Source organism: Dermacentor variabilis, chromosome 8 (genome assembly GCF_050947875.1).
Source record: "Dermacentor variabilis isolate Ectoservices chromosome 8, ASM5094787v1, whole genome shotgun sequence".
NCBI lineage: Eukaryota > Metazoa > Arthropoda > Arachnida > Ixodida > Ixodidae > Dermacentor > Dermacentor variabilis.
Genome location: NC_134575.1, coordinates 69,219,775 through 69,245,495, shown reverse-complemented (window position 1 = coordinate 69,245,495; position 25,721 = coordinate 69,219,775). Strand labels below are relative to the sequence as shown.

Sequence of the window (25,721 nt, the reverse complement as noted above, 5' to 3'; positions counted from 1 at the left end):
AATAGCCTGTAAAATTTCAGCTTGTTTTCATAATATGTAGGCCAGTGAAAGGCAGCTGTAGTTGAACACCACCAAGAAGACAACGTAACGCTCAATTCCAAGTGAAGGCACCTCGAGCCAAGTTCACCTTTTTTCATTTTTTTTCATAGCCTGGCATGTGGACGTTTCGTATATATTGGAAAGATTGTAGCTAAAGGCACGTTCGCATCTCTCTTCATTATTTTACCGGCAGTTTAGAGGGGCGCGGTAGTGCTTTTACAGAAGTGCGTGTTGCCAGTTTTTTGTTTGTTTTTTCGCATTCCTCGGGGGAGGATACATCGGGCATAGCCTACTAGCACCCACTATACCACAACTAGTACACTTGGTATCACATACCTTCCTGTTGAAGAGCTGAAGAGCTGGCTTCGCGGTAACATTATTCGTCACCTACGTCTCATAAGGCAACGTGACAGGAAGCAGAGCTTCGCCACCGGTGCCGGACTGCCAGATGCAGCGGACCGTCGTGTCGTGCGTTTAAGTTTATTGAGCCTTTCTTACATCCTCTACAGAGCACACAGTGTACAACTTAGTGTATAAACACATCAATAACCAAAGGAGTGGCGCGGCGGCCCAATACATGTCGATGTTCTTCAGCGGGTTTGAGCAATCGCTGCTTGCACTTTTTTGACGTTTTCAGACCGTAACGTCGAAAAAGGTTTTGCTATGCCGGAAGAAACTGCCACCAAAAAGCAAAAGAAAAGATCATCCGAAAAAAAAAGAAAAGCAAGGAAACTGTTTACGCCTCCCCTCCCCCATTGCAACGTGGCGATTAAAGATGCTACTACTAGATGACCGCGTGAGCTTGCCAAACTACTTGTTATTTCATAGCTAACGCTACGAAGAAAGTGTTCGCCCTATGTATTATATATTTTGTTAATTTAAACGTCCAACTGGTAAATCTGAATAATTTCATGCGCCAGTTACCTAAACATCCTCGTCGTCAATTACGTGATGTGGCGCAGACCCTCCTATGGACATCGCACACCTCTTTTTTCTCTTGCATCAAGTTACAGAGAAAGCTTTATTATGGAGTGGACTTAGAGTGTTAGGTAAATTTGAGTGTGACAAACATTTTCTTCTGAGACGACAGGAAAACGCGATTTTTCCGATGGAGCAGCAGAATATCATTAACATGCTATCATCTGTTTCGCTGAATGTTCTCTCTCCTTTCTGGCGGGCCAAATGCGCGAAGCCTGTGTTTACCTCGTTGTGTGCGTCATCAGTCACCTTAAACACAACAAATATCTAAAAACAGGTCAATGCGCTTTGATAAATCACTTCGAGCCAATAAGTTCCTTCACGTTGAATGCGAACAGAATTTGAAATTTAACTTGGGCTAAATTGACTATGAACGCCTAGCGTATTCTCTCAAAGTACTTTGACAAAGCCACTAGGCTTGTAATCGCCTGTCTTGTTATCAGCAGATCTTGAAGGGAACCTATGTAGGCGATGCGTGCACCTGGCGATAAAGCGGTAGCGATGTAGATATGGCGAAGATTGAAGAACCGTACGCCTCAGTTGATCTAGTTGCGCTTAGGCAGTCGTGCGCGTTGCTCACTCATGATTTGCGAGTTCACTGGCGTTTCTCTCGGCGTGTGTTCTGCTTGTTGCGTTCGTGATTTGAGGGGTTGAAAGAATGCGGAAGCGTTGTGTAGTTGCATGGCCATCGGGTGTTCAAAGACGTGCTCGAACTCGAGTGATGGCTGTGCAGTACACAGCGCTGAGTAGCGGGATCCTGAAAACATCTTTGCTTTCGTATTTTACAGCGCGCATGCGTGCACGGTGGCGCAACGGGCAAGTGCGGCGCGGACGAGCCACTGCACACATAGCATGTAAGCTGAAATTGACGAAGCTGTACAAGCTACATGTCAACAGGACGGTGACTTCCCATCAGGATCTGCTTCGAAAACGCTCTCTCGAAATCGCTATAAGTACTGTTAGCCGCGATGGCGCACGGATACCAAACGCAAGTTGTGCATAGGGTTGATGTTCTCGAGCGATCATTTCCAGTACTAGATTTTTTTTAAAAATCGTTTGGCGTATCTGTACATCGAACGCGTCGATGTAGACGAACGAGTGCATTACCCGACACATCGCCAGTAACGACCAGGAACGACATGCCACATTTGTCACCAATGAGAACGCAACGCTGTGGCAAGCCATGTAGGAATGTAATGCCTAGAGAGCTTAATGGGTGAAGGTTTATCACGGCTAGAATACGACCTGTATGGCCTTGCATTTATGCGCCTTCAGCACCGAGCACCTGTATGCTGCCATGCAGTGCCTTCTCAGCTAGTTATCATTGTTTACAAGAGAACACGGTAGTTGTGTGATCGGTCGACAAGTCCGGCGTTGCCAGCGTTAAAATTTCGCTAACATAGCTGAAATTTTACCCTGCGCTTTAAACGTGATCCGATGTAGCCCGGGAGTCGTTTGTTGCCGCAGTTCAAGCGCCCAATTAGGCCTGAGCGAATGGTTCTTTGTCGGAGGCCCAAACGCAGCACGCTCGCTTGAGTGAACTCGAACTGCATGCAGGAACGCGTTCTGTTGGTCAGCCAAGCTAACGCGCCATGCACCCTTTTCCAGTGGCAGCAGCGTTCGATAGGAAATGTTCTGTTCCCGCGACAGCCACACTAGATTTCAGAGCGTCTAAATTGCGACAATGTAACGTAGCCGGGCCACGCCTGGATTGCGTCCACGTTAAGTAGCACTATTTCCGCGTCTTAACTTGGCAACACCAATGCGCCGTTTTCGAGTGGAGGCAAAACGAACTGAACTTGTGACAGCCACATAGAGAATACGGCGCATTAGAAGAACATCGCGCGCGAGCAACCCCTTGGCGAACCGCACGAAGCAGCTTGCAATATATGCTGACTCATGCTAGCAGACATGCGGGAACTGTTCGCTGCTACACAGAAGGAAGGAAGGAAAGAAACTTTACTTTTCAAAAAGAAAAGCGGCCGAGCATTGTAGGGCACTTAGTCCAGTACTCCAATGGCGCAAGCGGCTCGCTGGACTTGGTCCAGGAGAGCCACTTGGCTCTCCTTTCCCTCGACCATAAGCCATGCGTGCCACTGCCTATTTAACATAAACGAATGTGTAGTTATGAATGGGTTAGTAATAAGCCAAAAGCGTAAACAAGCAAGGGAAGCAAACGAACTGGACACTGATCCTCTACACTCTCCGACGTACGTCACTTCCGCCGACAGATAATGGTGGCGTTAATTTCAGTTTTGGTATGAAAAACATCGATTTTAGCGATAATTTCGTTTCAGTTGGCCTTTAAGGTAGCATACCGGCAAACATTGGCGGGCAGCGCTACCTGATGTGCATTGATATTAGGAGCGCCTTATAATCAATTATGTGGTTCTTGTAATCAATTTGATCTAGTTATTCGCTTAAACGTATGCCGTTCTGTATGTTGTATGCGGGGACTCTAAACATTATATGCACTGCTCGCTTCACTTTGCTGAATTCTTGAAGCCTCTGCATTGCGGGTGATCATGGCCCTGCACTGTTCTGGCGGCAGTGCAGCTGGCGGACGTGAACGAAAAAAATGGCCACCACCTTCAGGGCAGATGGTTCATTGTAAAATGTTGATGAAAACTCACAGAACAACACCCCAAACCAGTGTTACAATATATAATTCACAAATTAAAGGAATTCGGAACGACGTGAACCTCGCAAGTGAAAAGATGTTACTTTATTTTTTATTAACGTTAATATTATTATTATTATTTTAAATGGAAATGCAGTCATCTCCATAAAGCGGAGAATTAGCGAATAAGCAGGATAGACGCCGCCACTGAGCAGGTTGCAAAGCCTGCCTACGCTATAAGAAGGAGGTTATGTTGATGAAGAAGTAAAGAAGAAACAAAGAGCAGGGGGACAGGCAGTAAGTAAGCAAGCAGAAACAGAGCATATACCTAGGAACAGAAAACAAAAACAAAAAAAGAAAAGAAAACAAGGCGCAAGCTGCACTAACTAAAGAAGTATGTAAGATAACTAAAAACAAATTTCGTACCATGGAATTCGCGATAATGTCTGTCTTTTAGCATTCTTCAAACAAAGAGAATTTCTGGAAGCGCTCTTCTCCAAAGTAACACCGGCCTCTCTCGGCTGTTCACGTGCGTGCTGCAGTAAACGCAGGCTTCCTGCAAGACGCAGCTCGGTCACGACGACGGTCATAGTCCAATGAACAAATGAAGTGTGGAATGATCTGTCAGAACGAATAGTCACCTTTACTGAGGTGCCACCCTTTCAGAGAGAATTTCTGATGTATCTAGATCGAGTAGATATTCAGTAAGCCTAATCTTGCCAGTATGCACGAAATCGTTATTTTATTTGGTGCACCACTTGATTGTGACAAGACACGTGTAGTGCCCTTCTGCTTTGATATGTAAATGCTCCGTTTCTATTCTACTTATTATAATTTGTTATTTTCCATGGTGGGTCTGCAACTTGTGCGTTATGATTGAATAATAATCTCCCCCTATATAATGGCCTCTGGCCATGCGCGATATTGAAATAAATAAATGAGAATATAAACACATCTCGGCGCGCCCCAAGACATGCAATGCGATATGCGTGATGCTTAGCGTCGATACGTAAAAAGTTTGCATCGCGGTTGAATGATATTCAACTAGCCAGTGCCCTAGCCAGCACATTCACAGTTGGTGGTACAACGAAGGTTTGGGTACGGGCTAGTTGGTATTCCATGTTATCAATCGTCACTTACTGCGCATACATAGAGAGGAACGTCATGTCACGAATGGGCGACACAAAAATCGAAAAAGCATTTCGTTATGTCGATGATATTTTGGTCCTCTTTAATTGTGAGGACAGCTGTGTGGCGACCTCTGTTCGTCAAACGTAAGATCTGTTTGAAGAATGCTTACCTCTGCTCACACTCACACATGAGCTTCAGGTGAATGGGTCGCTCAGGTTTTTAGATATGAAGTTATCTTTTACCCGGCAACATGTATGCTATTTGTACGAGCCGCGAGCCAACAAGCCCCTCTTACCATATGCATCTACCCATTCAAATTCGTCAAGAGAGGTATCATTGAGGCCTGTTTGCATAATACCCTTACCAAATCCTGTTATCATTTTACGGAACCTAGTTTCCGTTCGCAGATAGCTCGATTGAGGGCGGCAGGGCACCTGAGCAACCTTCTTGTCTTACTCTCGAAGAACTTGCTTAGTAAGTTTAGCACCGAGCCTTACAGCTTTGAACCTCAGGTACCTGATCACCGAAACAAGGCAGCGTTTATCCCGTACGTTCATGTAATCTCCCACAAACTTAAATAAATAGGACAAAGAACAGCTATCGACGTTGTATTTTCTGCTCCAAAAAAACTTGCTCAGCTTTGTGTCAGAACCAATCCTGCTGTTAAGGAACGTAGGATTTGCAGTATTAATCATAGAAAAAAGTATTCCGTTTGTTCAAAGGGGTTGTGTATAAGATACCTTTAAAATGCGGTCGGTCTTATGCAGGGCAGACAGGTAGATGTCGTAAAGTCAGGTTGCAAGGACACAGCAATAAATTGCGCAAAGGGCGAGAAGGGTTTCTAGGTGTGCATTGAGCACAATGCGGCTGTATGCGGCGAAGAAACAATACAGGCTCTGGCCAAGGTAAGAAGTAGGAGAAACTTGAATTTCTGGCCCCGAATAGAAGCCTTCACCACAATGAATCATCAAGGCTTTTATGCCCGAATGGAGATATCGTTTTAAGGATAATTTGTCACCCTTGACAGTGCCTGTCCAATCTCAGCACAATGCTTCCTGGCTGGAGGATATTTAGAAAGTGTCTCAACTTATTCGTTTAGCATTGCCTTTTACAAGCGAAAATCATACATGATCAGGCTAAATCAGAGATTATTCCACAAGAGATTGGATATGTCAGGTAGAACCCTAAATAAATTACTGCATAAACAATTCTTGCCGACTATCTGAATCTGTGTATCATGAGAAATCAGCGCATGAAACGTAAACCCCTACATGCACGATTATGGGCAACGCAGGCAATTCTAAGCTTTACGACACGTGGTGTAGCCGCATAAATAGAAGGTCACAGGCCAGCGCAACGCACACAGCAGAGTCAGAGCCTAAGCTGGATGATGGCTGCTTAGGAGCTCCATTGTCAGTGCCACCCACTACAGGGTCAATGCGACGAAGTCTCTAGAAGTCGTTTTCCGATAACCCTCTGAAATGTACGCCCAGCGTTGACGGTGAGGTGTGGCTCCTCCGGCTCTAGCAAAGTGGTCTTCTGAACCCGACGTAGAATTGATGTAGCCGCACGCGTAGCTCTACAATTTGCTGCTTCAGCAGCGCGTACCGAAGGTGTCTGAATATGTTGCGCACACGTCACGTCGCTTGACCCGTAGCTCTACGCGCAGCTACTGCTCCTGATGATGATGATGGTTCATTGGCACCCGCTAACGAAACGGAGCGTTGAGAAATAGTTACCTAGCCTGCTTGAGTTAACCAGCTGCAGCTATATGCAGCATGCAACTGCTGTATATATATCGTGTTTACAGGAGGTATTCAGAGACCTGGAATGGGAAGAATTGGGGATAAATGTTAATGGAGAATACCTTAGTAACTTGCGATTCGCTGATGATATTGCTTTGCTTAGTAACTCAGGGGACCAATTGCAATGCATGCTCACTGACCTGGAGAGGCAAAGCAGAAGAGTGGGTCTAAAAATTAATCTACAGAAAACTAAAGTAATGCTTAACAGTCTCGGAAGAGAACAGCAATTTACAATAGGCAGCGAGGCACTGGAAGTCGTAAGGGAATACATCTACTTAGGGCAGGTAGGGACGGCGGATCCGGATCATGAGACGGAAATAATCAGAAGAATAAGAATGGGCTGCGGTGCGTTTGGCAGGTATTCTCAGATCATGAACAGCAGGTTGCCATTATCCCTCAAGACAAAAGTATATAATAGCTGTGTCTTACCAGTACTCACCTACGGGGCAGAAACCTGGAGGCTTACGAAAAAGGTTCTACTCAAATTGAGGACGACGCAACGAGCAATGGAAAGAAGAATGATAGGTGTAACGTTAAGGGATAAGAAAAGAGCAGATTGGGTGAGGGAACAAACGCGAGTTAATGACATCTTAGTTGAAATCAAGAAAAAGAAATGGGCTTGGGCAGGACATGTAATGAGGAGGGAAGATAACCGATGGTCATTAAGGGTTACGGACTGGATCCCAAGGGAAAGGAAGCGTAGCAGGGGGCGGCAGAAAGTTAGGTGGGCGGATGAGATTAAGAAGTTTGCAGGCATGGCATGGCCAGGATTAGTACATGACCGGGGTTGTTGGAGCAGTATGGGAGAGGCCTTTGCCCTGCAGTGGGCGTAACCGGGCTGATGATATATATATATATATATATATATATATATATATATATATATATATATATATATATATATATATATATATATATATATATATATATTGCTGGTCTTAGCATCTCAACACTACTGTGGATTACAAGGGGTGCAGTAATGGAGAGCTCCGCAATAATTGTGACCACCTGGGGTTATTTAATGCGCACCCAAAGGATGACACAAAGGTCTTTTGCATTTCTGTCAGAATGCGACAGGCAGGGCCGATTCGCTAAAGACACCGAGTTTCCGCAGCAACTTTAGTCAAAATAACAATTCAGCTGTTTCAAGATGTACAACGAGGTGTGATTTTGCCTGCGTATCGAAGCTGGCAACGGCTCTAATCCTAGTCTTTAAGGTCAATGGTTCCGATGCTGTATGAACCTGGAGTAAGCGCAATTTGCCCATCCTCTTGTGCTACATTTGTATGATCAGCGCCACGACAATGAGCAATTTCTGCTGTCTGGAATGCAAGCACTTCTCCGTGCGAAAGGGGAATGGTGTTAATGCACAAGCTACTGTTAATTGTGTCTATATCTAAGCGTGCTTTCAACAAAGCCAACTGTAATAAAGTGGACGCACTGCATTAAGCGGGCACGACGCTATTGTGCTGTATGTCATGCAAAGTAAGGTGTGGCAGGCAGTGGTTGCAAGCAGGTGAGATGCACAGTACGCTTGCATACGCACTTATCCTTAGAACAGATTGAATCAGGATTCAGGCACAGAGTACAATAGCTGAATGCCTCTGCCTTCGTTATATTTGTTACACCAACTGCACCCATACACAGAGAACTCATTTGTACTTGAAGGTATTTCTGCTCGAATGTTCTTGGTGTCTTCGTTGGTTGGCTTCTCAGATAGGATTTTAAATATCGGACTCTCGGTTAACCCGCTTTCTCCTCGTTTATTACATAATGAGGCTGTCAAATCCAGCAACATTGATGCCTTCCTGTAGTTCGTGTGGGTTTATGCACCCGTAGCGTTCACCCAAAAAGATCACGTCCTCGTGATGCCTGCTGTAGGAAGGATCTTCTACATAAGTCGCCGAGGTTTGTGAGTAGAGGCGCTGCCCGACACTCCCAGGCTTACATCTAGTAGTCGTCAAGCCAGAATTTACTTTCTTCCAAAGGGCGAAATTCTAACATTTATACTATCCTTGTAAAAAAAGAATTGGGCCCGCTCAAAAGCAGTACATGACCTTAAGCAGTCAAATAAAACCCAAGCTTCAAAACGACTTGCAAAAGATTCTTTCGGTTTATAAAATCAAAGAGAATTGACACAGGAGTGAATATGCAGACCGAAATGTCACGCGAGGACTCCGACACCTCAATGCTGACGCCGTTCTTTCGCATAAAATGAAGGTTGAAGACCTATAAACGCTAAGAAAAATACTTGACTGTTCATATATTTTGAATTCCTTCTGAGTCATGGGCTCTTCGGGTTTATGCGCGCATTTCTGGGGAAAATGGCAAAGCAAGAACATAGCAATTCGAATATATCGTATCATCTTGTTTCCAATGTGGAATTTCTCTTCAATTATTTGGTTTGTTTTCAGGTATATAGTGCTATTAGGCTCAACTTTTGCAATAAATGGTTTAGAGTTTGCGTACGTACACGCTTTTAATATTGCTTACGCTGCATTTCGTAAAGAATTTCTTAGTAATAAACTCAGCAATATTTTGTTTACTTCCAATATTATCATTGCGCCGAGGACGTTAACATAATATTTGCTTCTACGAAGCTGTTTCAGCTTCAGTACACAGGAGAGTAATGCATCATGGCGTCTTTTTTAGCGTTAAGTGTGCACTAGTGTTTCTGCAGCTTTCACTTCGCGTAGGCACTCACTTAAATAGATCCACTCAAAAGCAGTAGTACAAGGTTCGTCACAACTTCTCTACAAATCATGAACATTGTAATGCACAGGCATGATCCGTAGAGAAGATAAGCGAAGAAATTTGTGTAGTATAACTATAGAGACAGTTTTAGCTATATTACCGGTTCTAACTGGTAGCATGGGCTGGCTAGCCCATGCGAACGCTGGCAGTCGTCAAATGTGGCAGTAGTAATTGTAACAGTCTAGCTATCAAACAATACAGACTGCGGTCAAGGTAAGAAGTATGAGAAACTGAAATTTCTGGCCCGGGAACCGAAGCCTTGTTCACAGCGAACCATATTCTCCAGGAATCTTTCCAGTGTCGCCATAAAGCGCCACTGACAGTATATCATGCGAGAATCACGTTCGGGAGCAAATATTAAATACAAGAAAGCCAACAAAAGTAGATAAACAGTAAGAAAATGCGTTTGTGTACGTTCTATAAAACAACAAAAGATCGTGAAAAATACAAAATTAATTGTGGTATGTGTATTTCAATTTCAGTTAGCATATTATTAATGAACATATTTATCACCACTTCTGCAGCTCCCCTGGTCATCGTAGTTTACAGAAAGCAATGGCTCTGAATTTTTCAATGCTTACAATGTGCAAGCATTCTTAGGCGATTTATTCAGAAAATATGCCCTTTGTTCTGTAACGCATAACATGATGCGATCGATAAAGGAAAACTGAATGTATTCGAAAGGGGGAAATATGCAAATCGCACGAACTGTAGAAATCGATATAAGCGAAGCTTTCTCGACTGCTTGCGTGTATTGATGATATTTGGCGGTGAAGTTGATGGAATCAAACATTCATGATGTGATGTAAAATGTTAGGAGACTTGCCGGGCCTGTGTTTGTTATCGTAGTTTATAGAACACACAGAGAGACGTGTTTGTTTTAGACGTTGTTGTTGGTCGTTGTTGGTAGTCAGCGAGAAGGAGAGTACACAGTGCGTGGTATGGTGGCAGAAGGGTTGACATGCTAAACCGCTACTTGCATAGTGTCATTCTTACGCTGCAACGCCTGTAAAATGATAAGAAAGGGCTTGTGAGCGTTAAAGGAGGAAACGTAGTGCCCAACGTTGCGGCTAATTTGCTCTTGCAATAAGCGTGATCGACTGCGCCACCAGTCTTGGAAGTTGGTAACGGTGTGTTGGAGTCGCAGCGCACACCGAAGAGTTCTGACGAAAACTTAGAGAACGAGTGGTTTTCGGGTTTCGTCAAATCGACGTTGAAGGCCCCGGTGAGCAGCAATGGCATTGTGTTTGCATTGTCATTTTCAGAACTTGGGATCAATGCCCCGGATGCATATTGAGCAAATATGAGCGCGAGGATTTGATTTCCTTTATAGCGCAGCTGTAAAAGAACAATATTTTCCGTCTGCGGGAGTTTTGCGAAAGTGTCGTCCTTCGGCATAACCGAGAGAACGAGCACAGCGAAAAATTCAGCACTCATTGCGATGTATGTACCTATGCCGGAATGCAGTGGCTTCTGCAGTAACAACAGATCACCGCCACGTTTAAGCGTCACAACATCATCATTACTAGAAAATTGCATAATAAACTCGACTATCAACAGCATGACATTAGAACTCATAAACTGCCACATTACCGATCATATGCGTACATATTATTTTTTTTCTGAAGGCAACAACCACCGCTAAAGGGGCCTGCCCTGGGAAGACAATGTGCCGCAAGATATGGGCTGAAACACTAGTTGTGTGCGAAATAGACTGGAGCAATATTTTTTACATTGAAAATGCGAATGAGTCATCATTATTTGATTGAACACAATATGCTTTACTTGAAATCGGTTTTGATTGATAAATATCGAAATAAAAAAAATGTCGCGCAGGCGGCAGATTTCGAGAGAACTCATAACAGAATTCTACAATCCAATATTTTTATATGAATCTTTCATGAACGCTAAGGCCTTATCAAAGTGGAAGAATATAAACAGTTTAGGAATACATTGAAAAGCCAAAAAAAGTCTATAAATGACTATTACAGTCGTATAAGTACCAATGATTGTATGCGAAGAAGTGGCAATGCATGTAAAACAAAATAAACAAACACTAAATGGCAAGCCAGTCAATACATGAACAAATGCGCTGAAGATTCATGGCACTTTGTAGGTAGAACATAACAAGCAAATACATTAAATATGTCTTTGTCAAGTAGGACGCGTAGATCACGACAACAAAGATACACCGTATGGACATTTAATAAGAGTGTCTCTATTCTTATAACCCACTAGCATCGCGAAGCTGATTGCAACATTTTCATTCCTGAAAAACAACCACAGACAAGACGCCGAATGTTCTGGAATTAAGGCAAATAGTAACGTCATAGGCCTGCTTGCACCTAAATTAACGCACATATTTGATACTTCGCGGTGAACTGGAATATTCCCGTGCGAAATGCAGGTAGCGAGAGCAATAGTTATTCATAACGAATCCGATAAGTATGATAGTGTAAATTATCAATCTTCCCGTGCTATCAAAGCCCTTCAAAAATTGTTAATGATCGTGGCTCACTTATTGAGTGCTATCACGGGTTCAAGAAAAAGCGGTGTACGGAAACGTTCTTGAGTATACAGACTTACGTTATTCTGGAGTGCATCGAAAACAGACATTTGATAGAGTCAACCATGAATTGCTGGCTCCGAAAATGCAAAATGCAAAACGAAGGCTTCCGAGGAATAACAATTGTAGTTACCTTGTCTATACTGAGAAAGCTGACATTAATTTGTTGAAATTTATGAGGACAGGTCTAAGATAAACCTTCGGACAGCGGGTGTGCCCCAGGGAAGCATCCTTGGCCCGATATTCTGCATGTAATAAATTAATGACATTCTGCAGGTTAGTGATATGTGCAAATTTGTCGCTTACGCAGATGACTGCTTTGTTTAATGGTAAAGATTGTAAAAAGAACGCCTGTAGCAAGTTCCGTTTCTCATGAACTTCGAGCTTGGACGACGGCAAGTGGTCTCGTTCTCAATGAAAGTAACAGAAATACGTTATTTTCCTTGCCTTGGGAAGTTCTGCTACTCTGCCAGATATATTGCATTGGGTCCGTATGCACATTACATTACGTTGTCAATAAAAACCCTAAGCGTGATATTGACAGCGTGGCTGTCCTGGAATAAACATGTAAGTCAGATTTGCTTAAAATTACGAAAAGTTGTTGGTGTAAAAAACATAAATCGAATTGAATTGTCCTTCAATATCAGCCCTCTCATTTACTATTCGGTTTTCCAGTCACACCTCATTTACTGTTCAACAAAGCCTAGGTCTGGACACCTATTCGTCAGTGTGGGCTCTCTGAAAAGGTAATGCGCAAATACTTCTGGCCCAACATAGTTATCGTACGAATCAGTGACGCCAACTACGAACCAGTTGCCGGCAGCGCTGAGTGTTCAAAGCAACGACAACATGTACGCGAGGTCGTTCACGCGCTTCGTATGAAGCCGTGCTGTGAAGACCGACAAGGCTGGGCAGTTTTTATCCCTGCTTTACATGCCTCTATTACTGGGGCGATCATCTTTTCTAAAGGGGGAGGAAATGGCACACCTACATTTGGCACAACTATATTGCCGCGGGTATGTGCCAGTGGGGTCGAGGTTGAAGTAGCACGGGTTTTTGGTTTAAGCGTGGAGACGAAGACGACGTTGTTGGTTTTCCGCTCTGACAACTGGTAAAGTGTATTTGTTGGTGGCGCTGCTTGACATCCGCGTCGATCCGACGTTGTTACAATATGTTGTAAATAAAAGTTTAGACAAATTTTTGTGAGATTAGAGTAGAATGTACGTAAAGTGGCCAAGAATTGGCATTCGGAAACACCGTTGCTCTTTCTAGCAGCTTAGGCGCCTACGACTTCTTAACACACGTCAAATCGAACCCCAGGGTTTGTTATGTTGTTTTGACATTTCCACAGAAGGATTAATTTGAAGTTTTTATGCGTCATCACTGAAAATGTCCACAGTACCAGCTGCCATAGCGCAGAGCATCGGTTAAGATTAATTTTAAAATTCTCTGCTAAATATATATATATATATATATATATATATATATATATATATCACGCATGTTAAGGCGAACCTAAAGGCTTGGTACGTTGCCCTTGACATTACCATATGAGCAAGAATTGAAGTTTTTAAACGTTATTAAAATGTCGTCCACAGCACCAGCAGCCTACGTGCAGGTCATCTATGAAGATTGACTTTTAACATATTACACTAAAGATATTCGACATAAGAAATTCAAATACAGTCTCTAAACACGCACTGAATGTCAACGTTCCCCCAAAGACGAAAATGTGACATTTTCTCTTTGATAAGATTCAATATAAGTTATTCCAGAGCTGCTTAAGCGGCTGAAAAGCAGACTATGGCAGGGAAGCTGATCGCTGAGATGTTTTTCTGAGCTTCGGTGAGCATACACTTGGGTTTTCCTTAAATTTATTAAGCCTGCTCGCAAATGTATGCCCTTCTGTGTGCACTATTATTGGGGTCCCACAAATATTTGGCGCATATAGTCTCCACGGGTAATGATGTCGCGACTGTCAGTAACAAGCCTACGTTGTGTTATTACTGAATGTCTTTATAAAAATATATACAGTATGGCCGTAGAAGTTCAGTAAAGTAATCTTGCAATATAGAAGCAGGTTTTTTTCACCGGGGTTCTCGATGGTGACATTGAAGTCCCTATTCACATTTTAGGACAGCATGGTGAATTTTTGAGCTGAGCGAATGGTCTTAATATATGTTGTTGATTGATGTGCTAATGAAGGCGCAATTCTTGCCTTGACTGACAGCTCATGTATTGTTCAATTGCTTGTGATAATCACGCTGCATTAGAAGCGTAACTGAATCATCGGCGACGACCTCACTGTTTGCGAACTGATACTGCTCACGGCGCCTGTGCGGCCGAGTTAGAGGTTGTCTCGACATGCAGAGTGCGTTTGGCTGCAACATTGACGAAAAAAAAACACGCATCGCTTACACTGTTAGGCTACACTCAATCGCCACGCTGGCAGAGCCAAGTCAGCGTTCTGCCTTTCACTCCCTATGGAAATAATATACACAATATCTCACGCACACTGCAGGTGCATCGGCTTTATTGCTGAGTTCTTCTGTTCATGCTCCGGTCAGCGCTGAATACATTAGGGTAAAACTGTTATCTGCTGGCGAAACGGCCGGATGCGGAGCGTACAGTCTTCAAAGAATGTAGATTGCGTCAGCATGTGCAACGGAAGAGCCCGCAAACAAGAGATAGTTATAATTCATTGGCAGTTTAGCGGTAAGTGTCCAAGAACTGCGTGAGCATTAGATCACTCCTGTCTGCGGTCTCGCACGCGTGATTTAGAACACATTCGCTACGTTGAAAAGTTGTCTGCAAGAGCTCACTCGACAAACGTGCTCCCTCACCGAGGAACGAAGAGCAAGTGATGTAGGTCCCGAGCAAACTAGCGTCATTTGCAGCAACAGACTATATATATGTATATATATATATATATATATATATATATATATATATATATATATATATATATATATATATATATACACATACATACATATATATATATATATATATATATATATATATATATATATATATATATATATATATATATATATCGATATACTCACCACGTGACCGGCTCCTCGCGATTCACGTCCACACAATATTTGCACTTGGACATTCCTTATACTAACGCAGTATAAAACTGTTGGAACCATTGCACGAGAACTGTGCAAGGTAATGCGCTAGAATTTATTCAGTGTAGTGACACAGCGTATTGTCGCTGTGAAAAGAAGATATGTAAGGTGCGTTCACTGCAGCAGGGCTCCTCAGTCGCGTTTCCCTAAGAACATTTGGTGCAATCAGTCGTCACTACCAGGAAGACTGCACGTGACATGCGAAATGCATGGTACGCCAGGGCCTGCTGGCGCTGCAAAAGGCGTCATGCTGCAACCCCCCAGCGCTCCCCTCTCGCCCTTATTTCTAGAGACGCTGCGTCTTTAAGTTGGATAGCCTAGAATTCAGCGTGCGTACTCCTAAAACAAGAACCGTGGAGCGCCGGTAGCTGCGAACGCTGCGCGTTGTTTCCTCGTTTGCCACACACTCAACGACGCAAACTGTGCGAGCCAAGTTGGTGAGAGGTTCCTTGAAGAGCGGCACACACGAAGTGCATTCATGCTCGAAGGAGCGTTGGTGTGAAAGGCGCTCAGTGGAAGCAGCGCATACCAAATACTATTGAGGAACAGCTTGCTAATGAGTCAGGTTCCTGTCCTTGAGGAACCACTGTGATGTGGGTTCGAATCCGCTCAGCATCAGAGAAATTTCGGGGATAATTTTCATGATTGTAAGACTGCCCATTCCTGTTGGGACATACGTAGTTGCTCTACATGGCGCAACATACGTTCATTGAAGAGCGACAATCCCCACCTGGTAAACACCCTCTGAGCTAAGTTGGCATCAAAGAGGTTCTTTGAACACCGGTGCCTACCTAACTTAATCCAGCATCTAGAGTAAATGAGATATGAGGTGAGCAGGTGAATGAGATATGATATTGATGCTGGCGTCTGAGGCTTTTGGAGGCCTTCTATCTGTATTTTGTTTTCCTTTATGCACAATAGAAATTTTATTGCACTGTATTTGAGCAGGCACGGCCTGCACGTCACAGGTTGATTTTTTTCAACGGAGAAATCGGCCCGCGATATGATTTTGGCAGCAGCAGCAGCGCCATGTACACATCGTAACTGTACCTCTGTGAATTTGCAGTTGCCGCTTAGCCGTGCAGTTACACTCAAGTCGGGCCTTCTTCGTACCTCTGGGTATCGCCTACAATCGCCGAATGCCTGCTGAGCTGCTTCAACGCGCTTGCCTTCATCGTCATTCTTCGCCTGCCTTGCGGTACCCTTGACTGCGGAAGCGCCAGGAATCTATCAGCCCCATATAAACCCTGTCCCTTGGGCGGGAAGCCATTTGGCAGCAGCAGCAACGCCGTGTACACATCGTAACTGTACCTCTGTGAATTTGCAGCTAAATGCACGGGTATATTTGCCTAAGTTGCACTTTGTTCTTGCCGCGGTTTCTGCTGCTGCTCCCGTTGTCATTGTCTGCGTATGTGCTCCGCGAACCTGACGTGTGTTACTACACTACTGCTATTGTGATGTCCGACACATGTGCATCGTGCGAAAAGACCATTTCCACTAAAGGAACGAATGGGAAGTGCGGTGAATGCGACCATAAATACCACTCTGGTAAATACGCCGGATTTACCATAAAATCCTACATATATATGAGCATGATTTCACCTGACCTCACCTCTGCACAGGCCATGGACATAGGTCTCCTGCTTGTATCGTACAGTGACATCTTTGATTTCGGCGACAGGCCTTCAGACTAAACATCTGTTGTTCAGCACTGTAGAACAGTGGATACACGAATCATATTCATCGGCGACCGTATCGTGTATAGCATGCTGAACGTCCAGTCATCCAATTAGAAGTGGACAAAATGTTCCGCAAAGGGGTGATCGAGCCATCAGCCTGTCTTTGGGCTTCGCCTACCGTCCTTGTGAAAAAGAAATGGGGTACCTGGCGTTTTTGCATCGATTATCGCCAATTAAACGAGATCACATGAAAAGGCGTCTACCCACTGCTACGCATAGATCACGCCTTGGACTGCTTGCACGGAGCTAAATACTTCTCGTCCATGGATCTTCGATTCGGCTGCTGGCAGATGTCCGTTGATGAAATAGATCGCTAGAAGACGACCTTCATCACGCCGGATAGTTTATATCAGTTAAAAGACATGCCATTCGGCATATGCGATGCGCCTGCGACAATTGAACGTATGATGGACTCTCTTCTGCGAGGCTAGAAATGGACCACCTGTCTCTGTTACCTTGACGACGTTATTGTTTTTGCGCCCAAGTTCGGCAGCCACCTTGCCCTAATCGCTGCCATTCTTGCACTCTTCCGGAAAGCCGGCCTCCAACTGAACTCCACGAAGTGTCAATTCGGGCACCGCCAGATAACCATGTTGGGAAACCTCGTTGACGCATGCGCTGTCCAAGCAGATTAACTTCAAACACGAGTAGCCTCAGTTCGGCCCTTTGATTGGAATTCAACTCTGTCTGCTCTACCAGGTTGTCAATGGTGTCGTGAATTTCGTTTGCCCCCGTTAGTAATGTTAGCTCCGAAAAGTCGACAGGCATCTCCTCAGGTTGGTTAAGGGACATATTCACAATAGCGTCCCTCTGCCTGTAGAGTTTAAGTAGATTTAAGTGGTCCTTCGTTTTCCCGGTACCGTGATTACGTAGCTTGCTTCAGATAATTTCTGAATAATGTCAACCGGTCCATTCCATTGAACCTGTATTTTGTTATTCAATAAGGGTTTCAGGATCATTATCATATCCCCAACTTCAAAGCGTCGCGTTCAAGACATACGGTCCTAGTATAGCTTAGCATTGCTTTGGGCCCTGCGCATTTCCTGTCCTGTGAATTCTTGAGATGTGTGCAGTCGGTCTAAAAGCTCTGGCACGTATGCCACAACTAAAGGGTCTTCGGCCCGGCCTTCCCAGGCCTCTCGAAAAGTGCAAAGAGAGGATCGAAGGCAGCGACCGTAAACGAGCTCTGAAGGTGAAAAACCTGTTGACTCGTGCGGTGCAGTTTGAAGCGCAAACATTGCAGCAGGCAAGAATACCTCCCAAGTGGATTTGTGCTCATAACAAAGGGTTCGCAAAAGCCATTTCATGAGTGAGTGGACTTTCTCTACCGCGTTTGACTGCGGGTGGTACACTGAGCTATGAATGATTTTAATACCACATGTTTCTAGAAACATCAAGGTGAGTGGGCTCGAAAAGTCGGATCCTTGATCTGACTGGATTTCTGCGGAAAATCGCACTGGCGCAAAAATAGACAAAAGCGCTTGCATGATCTTCACCGAGCTTAGTTTTTTGAGGGGCACCGCCTCTGGGAATTTCGTGGCGGGGCATTGTACGGTGAGCCGATAGCCAGACTGTGTTGCAGTATGTGGTCCTACTGTGTCTATTATGAGGCGACGAAACGGCTCCGTGATAATGGAAACAAGATTAATTGGCGATTTAGCCTTATCTTCAGGCTTGCCTATGCGTTGGCACGTGTCGCAGCTTCGTACGAATGCTTCCACTTCCCGAAAGCAGCCGGGCGGGTAAAATTCGTGCAGTAAGCGGTCCTCTCTTTTCCGAATGCCCAGATGCCCTGTTCAAAAGCCCCCATGGATTAGGTGCAGAAGCTGCTCACGATAGGGATGCGGCACCACAAGTTGCTCGAATTGCAGTCCCTTTCCACTGGCGTACTTTCTATAGAGGACGCCCGTCCCCTTGAGGAACATTACGTTCTGTTTAGCCACACCAACTTTCGCGTCTGGCCTTAGGTTACGCTGGGTGGAATCTTTTTCCTGTTCCCTGATCAATGTGGCAGGCATTAAATTCAATGACTTTCTTCAACATTCTGCTTCTCGAGACATTTCAGGCTGCTCTGCTTTGCGGACCTCTTCATTAGCTAGTGTACTTTCCGCAATATCCCCTATATGGCTTACCTGTTTAGTGCTGGTTGATGAATCTTCCGTCAAACCTGTTTCCTCCACCACTGGACATTCGTAGACTGCCTTGGCCGTGAGCTCCCTTGCCTTGGAACAAGTTAGGGCTTGCACTGTACCCTCACAAAACCCCATTCGCCTGGTGCGCAGTAAATCCTCAGATTTGTGAGAAAACGAATACGGATACTGTGGCGGGAGATGCGCTGAGACGGCGGCTTCAGCGTCGAGTACTCCGAAAGGGCCTTCCGTACGAATATTTTCCACAGGTAGACAAACAATAGAGGCCTCTGCAGCATGCCATATGCAAGCACATTCTCCCGTGAACTGGCCTGCCGAGTCGTGAAGCACCCGACTCGGTTTGCCATTTACCACGAGGTCTCGAATGTACGGTTCTATCAATTACAGATTTTCCTCGTAACAAGTTAGTGACATCAACACTAGTTTGTGATTTTTGCCCCGCACGGAGATATACCCCGTTTGCTGGCAGTTGCAGTAAAGTACTGGTTTCTTTGCCTCGAAAGCTTTTTTTTTTCTTTTGCCTTTCTGCCCTCTGTTCGGGTGACTCCTCATCTCCCTTGCTGTTCTCGTCACTTAATTTCACCGAATCTGACCTTTGCTTGGATTTATACTGACTCGATTTTGACCATCGCTGTGGTTTGCCGGGTTTGTGCTGATTTATCTCCTTCTAAGGAGCTTCGTTGCCTTCGAACGCACGGCGTGTTAGTACTCCGCACTGAGATGGGCCGCTATCGTGATAGTGTCCACGGCTCACCTATCCCGAACCGAATACTTGATGTTTTCCGGTCAGCCGGTGGTAGAACTGTTCTAAAGCAATGCAATGCATTGTCTTTCCTGCGTCGCCGAGCACACCCTCTTTTCTGAGCCATCCTTTCTGAGCCAACCTCCAAAAAGTATGCGAAATCTGAGTGTGATTCACTTTTGGTCTTCTCGACCTCGCTGAGTTTTCGCCTGAGTGCTTCTGCTGTTAAATTATACTTTTTGAGCAGATTCGCTTTCACTTTGTCGAAGTCCTCTGCTTTTTCTGTCTCTATGCAGGCAATGATAACAGCCACCTCACGTGGCAGCAACGTAACCAAGCATTGCGGCCACGTGTTTCTCGTGAATTTAGCCTTCTCAGACGAGCGCTAAAACTGCGCCTGAGGATCACCTTTTTCCCCTCCTAATGCGTAGGGTGCCATAAAATCTGTTATTCTGCGGTCGCTTTCTCGTGCCTGTGTGCTAAGTCTTTCAGTATTTTGAGCCTTCGGAAACTCAATATCTAGGCGCCTCATTTCGAGGTCACGCTCTTTTTTGGCCTGGCGTACTGCCCGCTCGCGCTATTATTTTTCTTCTAAGCGCTTACGCTCTCCATTTTCTTCTAGGCACTAACGCTCTTCCTTTGCTTCTAGGCGCTTACGCTCTTCCTTTTCTTCGGGGCGTTTACGCTCTTCCTCCTTATGCGCAATGCTGTCTAGGCATTCCTTCAGTTCATCGTCGTCTGCCGCGCTCGCTTAGATCACCTCAATCATATCGGGCTTTTTGTTTAATTCGGCAATTTGGAGGCCCAACTCTCTGGTCAAGCTAAATAATTCCGGCTACTTTAGTGCCTTCAAGTTCATGGCTGCCCTTAGTGTTGCTAACTCTTCACTATGTAACAACCTCGACGTACTGAAAACTTCCGCCCACGGTTAAAGAAAAATCACTGCTTTAGTTCCCCAAAAAATACGCAAACCGAAATTATATAATAGTGAAAAAAGCCGTGCACTCACCATATGCAGTCATGAATCCTGACACCTTCCTTCCGAATGTTGTCACCAGGACGAAGAGAAGACGAACTCTTAGATGTGGTCCAAAGTTGGGGTCTCCAGGGTAGCGTATCCCTCTGCTGCGAACCATTTGTTGCGAAGCCTGGTTCTCAAACCTCGACCGGCGTTACCATTGGGTAGCGTGGCGCGCTGCAGGCGTCCGGTAGACCATGGCGACCAGGCGAGGACGAGAAGATTTCTAGTGCGAAACTTGCGCTGTTTATTCAGTGGTTGGTGAACGATAAGAAGAAGAGAATGAATTAATTGAAAAAGTACGTTGCGGGGCTCCTTAAATTGGCTCACTAAAATCGTAGGCGGGATCTTGCTCACGTCAACGTCGCGTGACAGGCACTGAGTCTGGTTGTGGTTGGGCGGCTGATCCCTTCTCCCAGATGACGTTTGCAGGTACTTGCATCCGCTGGCGGCAACCCGCCGGTCGGGGATCGTAGGCGGCTGATCCTTTCTTCTAAGCGACGTTGGTTTGCGGAAAGCGCCTCCCCTAGAGTCGGACTATTCGGGGAAAGGGTCTCTCCTAGAGTCACACAGTTTGTGAAAAGGGTTCTCGCCTAGAGTGCGGGGCGCGGGGCGCCTGTGAGACCGGCAACTACTAGAGAAAATCATAGCAAATTAGGAATCCATACGCGGTTTCGGTTGAGCAAGGTCTTTCAAGCCTCCTTTTTGCTCGTGCTGTTACACGCCAACAGTAACAACAGATAGCGCTGTCTTTGTGTGTCTGCTTCTTTCTTCGTGCTTGTTCAGTCGCACTTACACCTTGTAATATGGATTCAAACCAACAAGTCCGCCAACGTGTTTTAGCTGATTTAAAAAGCATGGTGTCACGTGTGCACAGGTAAACATGAACACAACGCGCTCGATGAGCACGGAAATTCGCTGTAAAAATGCTGAAGTAAGGAATCACGGCCGCAGCAAGCGAACTGACCTTCGTGCATCTTCTTCTTTTTTTCTTTATGATACTGCCAGCCGTATAGGGCCATAATAGGAGTGAAAGAATAATGAAATAAAACAAGCTACGGCAACACATCTGATTTAGCCAGAGCGCGCAGTACGTATGACAAACATCTGAATACAAAGCACAAAAACGATTTGCAGCGCATATACATGGAAATAAAGAAAGCAGAAAAACCAGCAATGTCCCTTGAGGCATATAAGAATCTGAACAACATACACATATAATAATAACAAAATCACCATAAGATGTCCGATGATTAATGCACCGTCCTCTCAGTTTATATAACAGCATCTAAACTACCCAAAAATGATTAAAGCAAGCAGACTGAATTACAAAATCGGCAAGCATGTTCCAGTTTTTTATCGTTCTGGGAAAGAAGCTGTATTTAAATGTGTAATGACGGGTTTTCCGGAGGGGAAATGTACATGCTGTGGCGGTGTCTAGAGAATTCATTAGTAGAAATCTCAAAATATTTCGCCCTATAAATTTTTTTTCGTTAGAGCTTCAAGGCTTCAACTTATCGCTTCAACGCGAACGAAACATCGGAAGCACGGCGCATACGAAGCTACTGGCACTACGCGCACTATGCGAGCATCACAGATCACTTTGAAGATGATGCCTGCACGGGCGCGCATTTTGGCGACATCACAGATCGCTTTCAAGCCACACGCGCCCAGGCGACGTGTCCCTACGTCGTCCGTCATTCATGTTTCTAACGCAGCGGTAGAACCGCAGTTGTCTCCACTCTGTACGGAGTGCCTTGCGAGGAGGACGTCGAGGCCCCTAGCATGCGCCGGAGAAGAACGCCCCTCCTCCCCCTCTTGACCGCCGTGTCTCGCGAACGACAGGAGAGGGCACGCTTCCAGGCTGCGTCCTCGCTTGCGCACGCAAGATTGAACTCCGTTCGCTTGCTCATCCGCGCCGGTTTAACTAGCAAATACAGCGTGCGCTGCGCGGCGACGCTTTCATTGACCTAGTACGTTATACGGAACGACACGGCGGCGCCGATGGCAGAAATGCGCCTGGAGTGTCCATACAATTGTTATCGCAGCAAAAATTGTCTTGTTGCATGAACGACAAGTTAGCGCCAGTGTATCACGAGAAATAATTCATAATTGTTTTGTAAATGGCTGGGACGCTTTGTTTTTTTCGGACATCGCACAGGGAACAGTAATAACATATAATGCTTAGGGCGCAGATAAATGGGGCGAACAAGCAAAGGATCAGCGCAGTAAGAATGGACGTTGTAGCGGTGTAAAAGGTCGTTGTGAAACAGACACATCCTTGGTGAAGGGGTAGGATCTGGAGAGTTGGGACCGTGTATGAATGTGCGGAAAAATGATCGGCGGCATTGTTCGGCCGCTTATGGGCGAAGTCTGTAATATAGAGAACGAACACGGCAGGATTATCTTCCAATGTATCAGCAAATCTACTGGGTATGGAGACAAGCCGTCGGCATCCTGTTGAAGCCATCCAGCGTTGGAGAACAGCGAAAATGCGTATTCTTGCAAACGTAGTGCCAAACAAGCAATGCGACACGTGGTGTCATTGAGCGAGGTGCGCCAGCAAAATACATTGTGGTCTGTAACAACTTTGAAGTGTGTGCCGTACAGGTATGGTTGGAATTTAGAGATGGTCACAGCGAAAGTTAAGCGCGCACTTTCTGTGATGTAATAATTTTGCTCCGACCGTGACAGAAGATGGCTTCCGTAGGTGACCACGCAGTGCAGGCCGCGTGCGAGAGAGGCGCCTGGGCCGTGGCCGCTGGCACCGGTACGATCGAATATCTGTGCTGTCTTAGGAGTCCCAACGTACTAAAACAATAAGGTTGGTTAATTTATTAACGAGCGATGAAACGGTGTACATTTGTTTATGACTCTTGACATTCTTGAATAGGCTATTGTGAGGACGGGATACTTCCGCGAACCACTGAATAAAGCGGTGGCAGCCGAAACACTTGCAGCGGTGGCGTAGAGGTAGAACACCCGCATCGCGTGCAAGAGGTCCGTGGTTCGAATCCCGGTGCCGGCAATTTTCCACCGGATTAAAAAAAAATCCGCGTGTTGATAAAATTGCACAAACAGGCCTGGAGTGTGGCCTGATCCCGGTGACCAGAATCGGTAACGCACTCCCTCACCAGAGCAGGATTGGCCACCCTGGTGCAGTACTTGGCCACAACCTCCTATGAACACAACAATCAAACCCCGGCCCTCAGTCCCCAGCAGCTTTGAAGCAACTGACCACGGCGGCAGTCAGACCTGCGACGCAGCAGAGGGTGCTAAGAATCACTGGTTCCGGACAGGCCGCCATTGGAATATGAACCTGGAAACGTTTAACGCTAGAACGTTATCTAGTGAGGCGAGTCTAGCAGTGCTATTGGAGGAATTAGAGGGCAGTAAATGGGATATAATAGGGCTCAGTGAAGTTAGGAGGCCAAAAGAAGCATATACAGTGCTAAATAGCGGGCACGTCCTGTGCTACCGGGGCTTAGCGGATAGAAGAGAACTAGGAGTCGGATTCCTGGTTAATAAGAATATAGCTGGTAACATACAGGAATTCTATAGCATTAACGAGAGGGTGGCAGGTCTTGTTGTGAAACTTAATAAGAGGTGCAAAATGAAGATTGTACAGGTCTACGCCCCTACATCCAGTCATGATGACCAGGAAGTCGAAAGCTTCTATGAAGACGTGGAATCGGCGGTGGGTAGAGTGAAAACTAAATACACTATACTAATGGGCGATTTTAATGCCAAGGTAGGCAAGAAGCAGGCTGGAGACAAGGCAGTGGGGGAATATGGCATAGGCACTAGGAATAGCAGGGGAGAGTTATTAGTAGAGTTTGCGGAACAGAATAAAATGAGGATAATGAATACCTTCTTCCGCAAGCCGAACAGCCGAAAGTGGACCTGGAAGAGCCCGAACGGCGAGACTAGAAATGAAATAGACCTCACACTCTGCGCTAACCCTGGCATCATACAAGATGTGGACGTGCTCGGCAAGGTGCGCTGCAGTTACCACACGATGGTAAGAACTCGAATTAGCCTAGACCTGAGGAGGGAACGGAAGAAACTGGTACATAAGAAGACGAATACTGAGTTAGCGGTGAGAAGGAAAATAGAGGAATTCCAGATCAAGCTACAGAACAGGTATTCGGCTTTAACTCCGGAAGAGGACCTTAGTGTTGAAGCAATGAACGTCAATCTTGTGGGCATCATTTAGGAGTGTGCAATGGAAGTCGGTGGTAACTCCGTTAGGCAGGATGCCAGCAAACTATTGCAGGAGACGAAAGATCTGATCATGAAACGCCAGTGTATGAAATCATCTATCCCTGCAGCTACAACAGAACTGACAGAACCTTCCAAGTTAATCAGCAAGCGTAAGGCAGCTGACATAAGGAAGTATAATACGGATAGAATTGAACATGCTCTCAAGAACGGAGGAAGCCTAAAAACAGTAAAGAAGAAACTAGGAATTGGCAAGAATCAGATGTATGCGTTAAGAGACAAAGCCGGCAATATCATTACTAATATGGATGAGATAGTTCAAGTGGCCGAGGAGTTCTATAGAGATTTATACAGTACCAGTGGCACCCACGACGATAATGGAAGAGAAAATAGTCTAGAGGAATTCGAAACCCCGAAGGTAACGCCGGAAGAAGTAAAGAAAGCCTTAGGAGATATGCAATGGGGGAAGGCAGCTGGGGAGGATCAGGTAACATCAGATTTGTTGAAGGATGGTGGACAGACTGTTCTAGAGAAACTGACCACCCTGTATACGCAATGCCTCATGACCTCGAGCGTACCGGAATCTTGGAAGAACGCTAACATAATCCTAATCCATAAGAAAGGGGACGCCAAAGACTTGAAAAATTATAGTCCGATCAGCTTACTGTCCGTTGCCTACAAACTATTTACTAAGGTAATTGCAAATAGAATCAGGAACACCTTAGACTTCTGTCAACCAAAGGACCAGGCAGGATTCCGTAAAGGCTACTCAACAATAGACCATATTCACATTATCAATCAGGTGACAGACAATTGTGCGG

The 25,721-nt window shown here is 45.3% G+C and overlaps 2 protein-coding genes across 8 annotated transcripts in view; both read left to right on the top strand.

Moving 5' to 3' along the window:
- Positions 1–25,721, top strand: part of LOC142591086 (uncharacterized) — a 325,077-nt gene that overhangs the window by 67,922 nt on the left and 231,434 nt on the right. The window lies entirely within an intron of this gene.
- LOC142591084 (japanin-like) overlaps positions 13,679–25,721 on the top strand; it is a 91,127-nt gene continuing 79,084 nt past the window's right edge. For all 7 annotated transcript variants that reach the window (XM_075703463.1, XM_075703459.1, XM_075703461.1 and 4 more), the window contains exon 1: positions 13,679–13,738. The gene's annotated coding sequence lies outside the window, so the exon portion shown is untranslated. The remainder of the gene's footprint in view (positions 13,739–25,721) is intronic.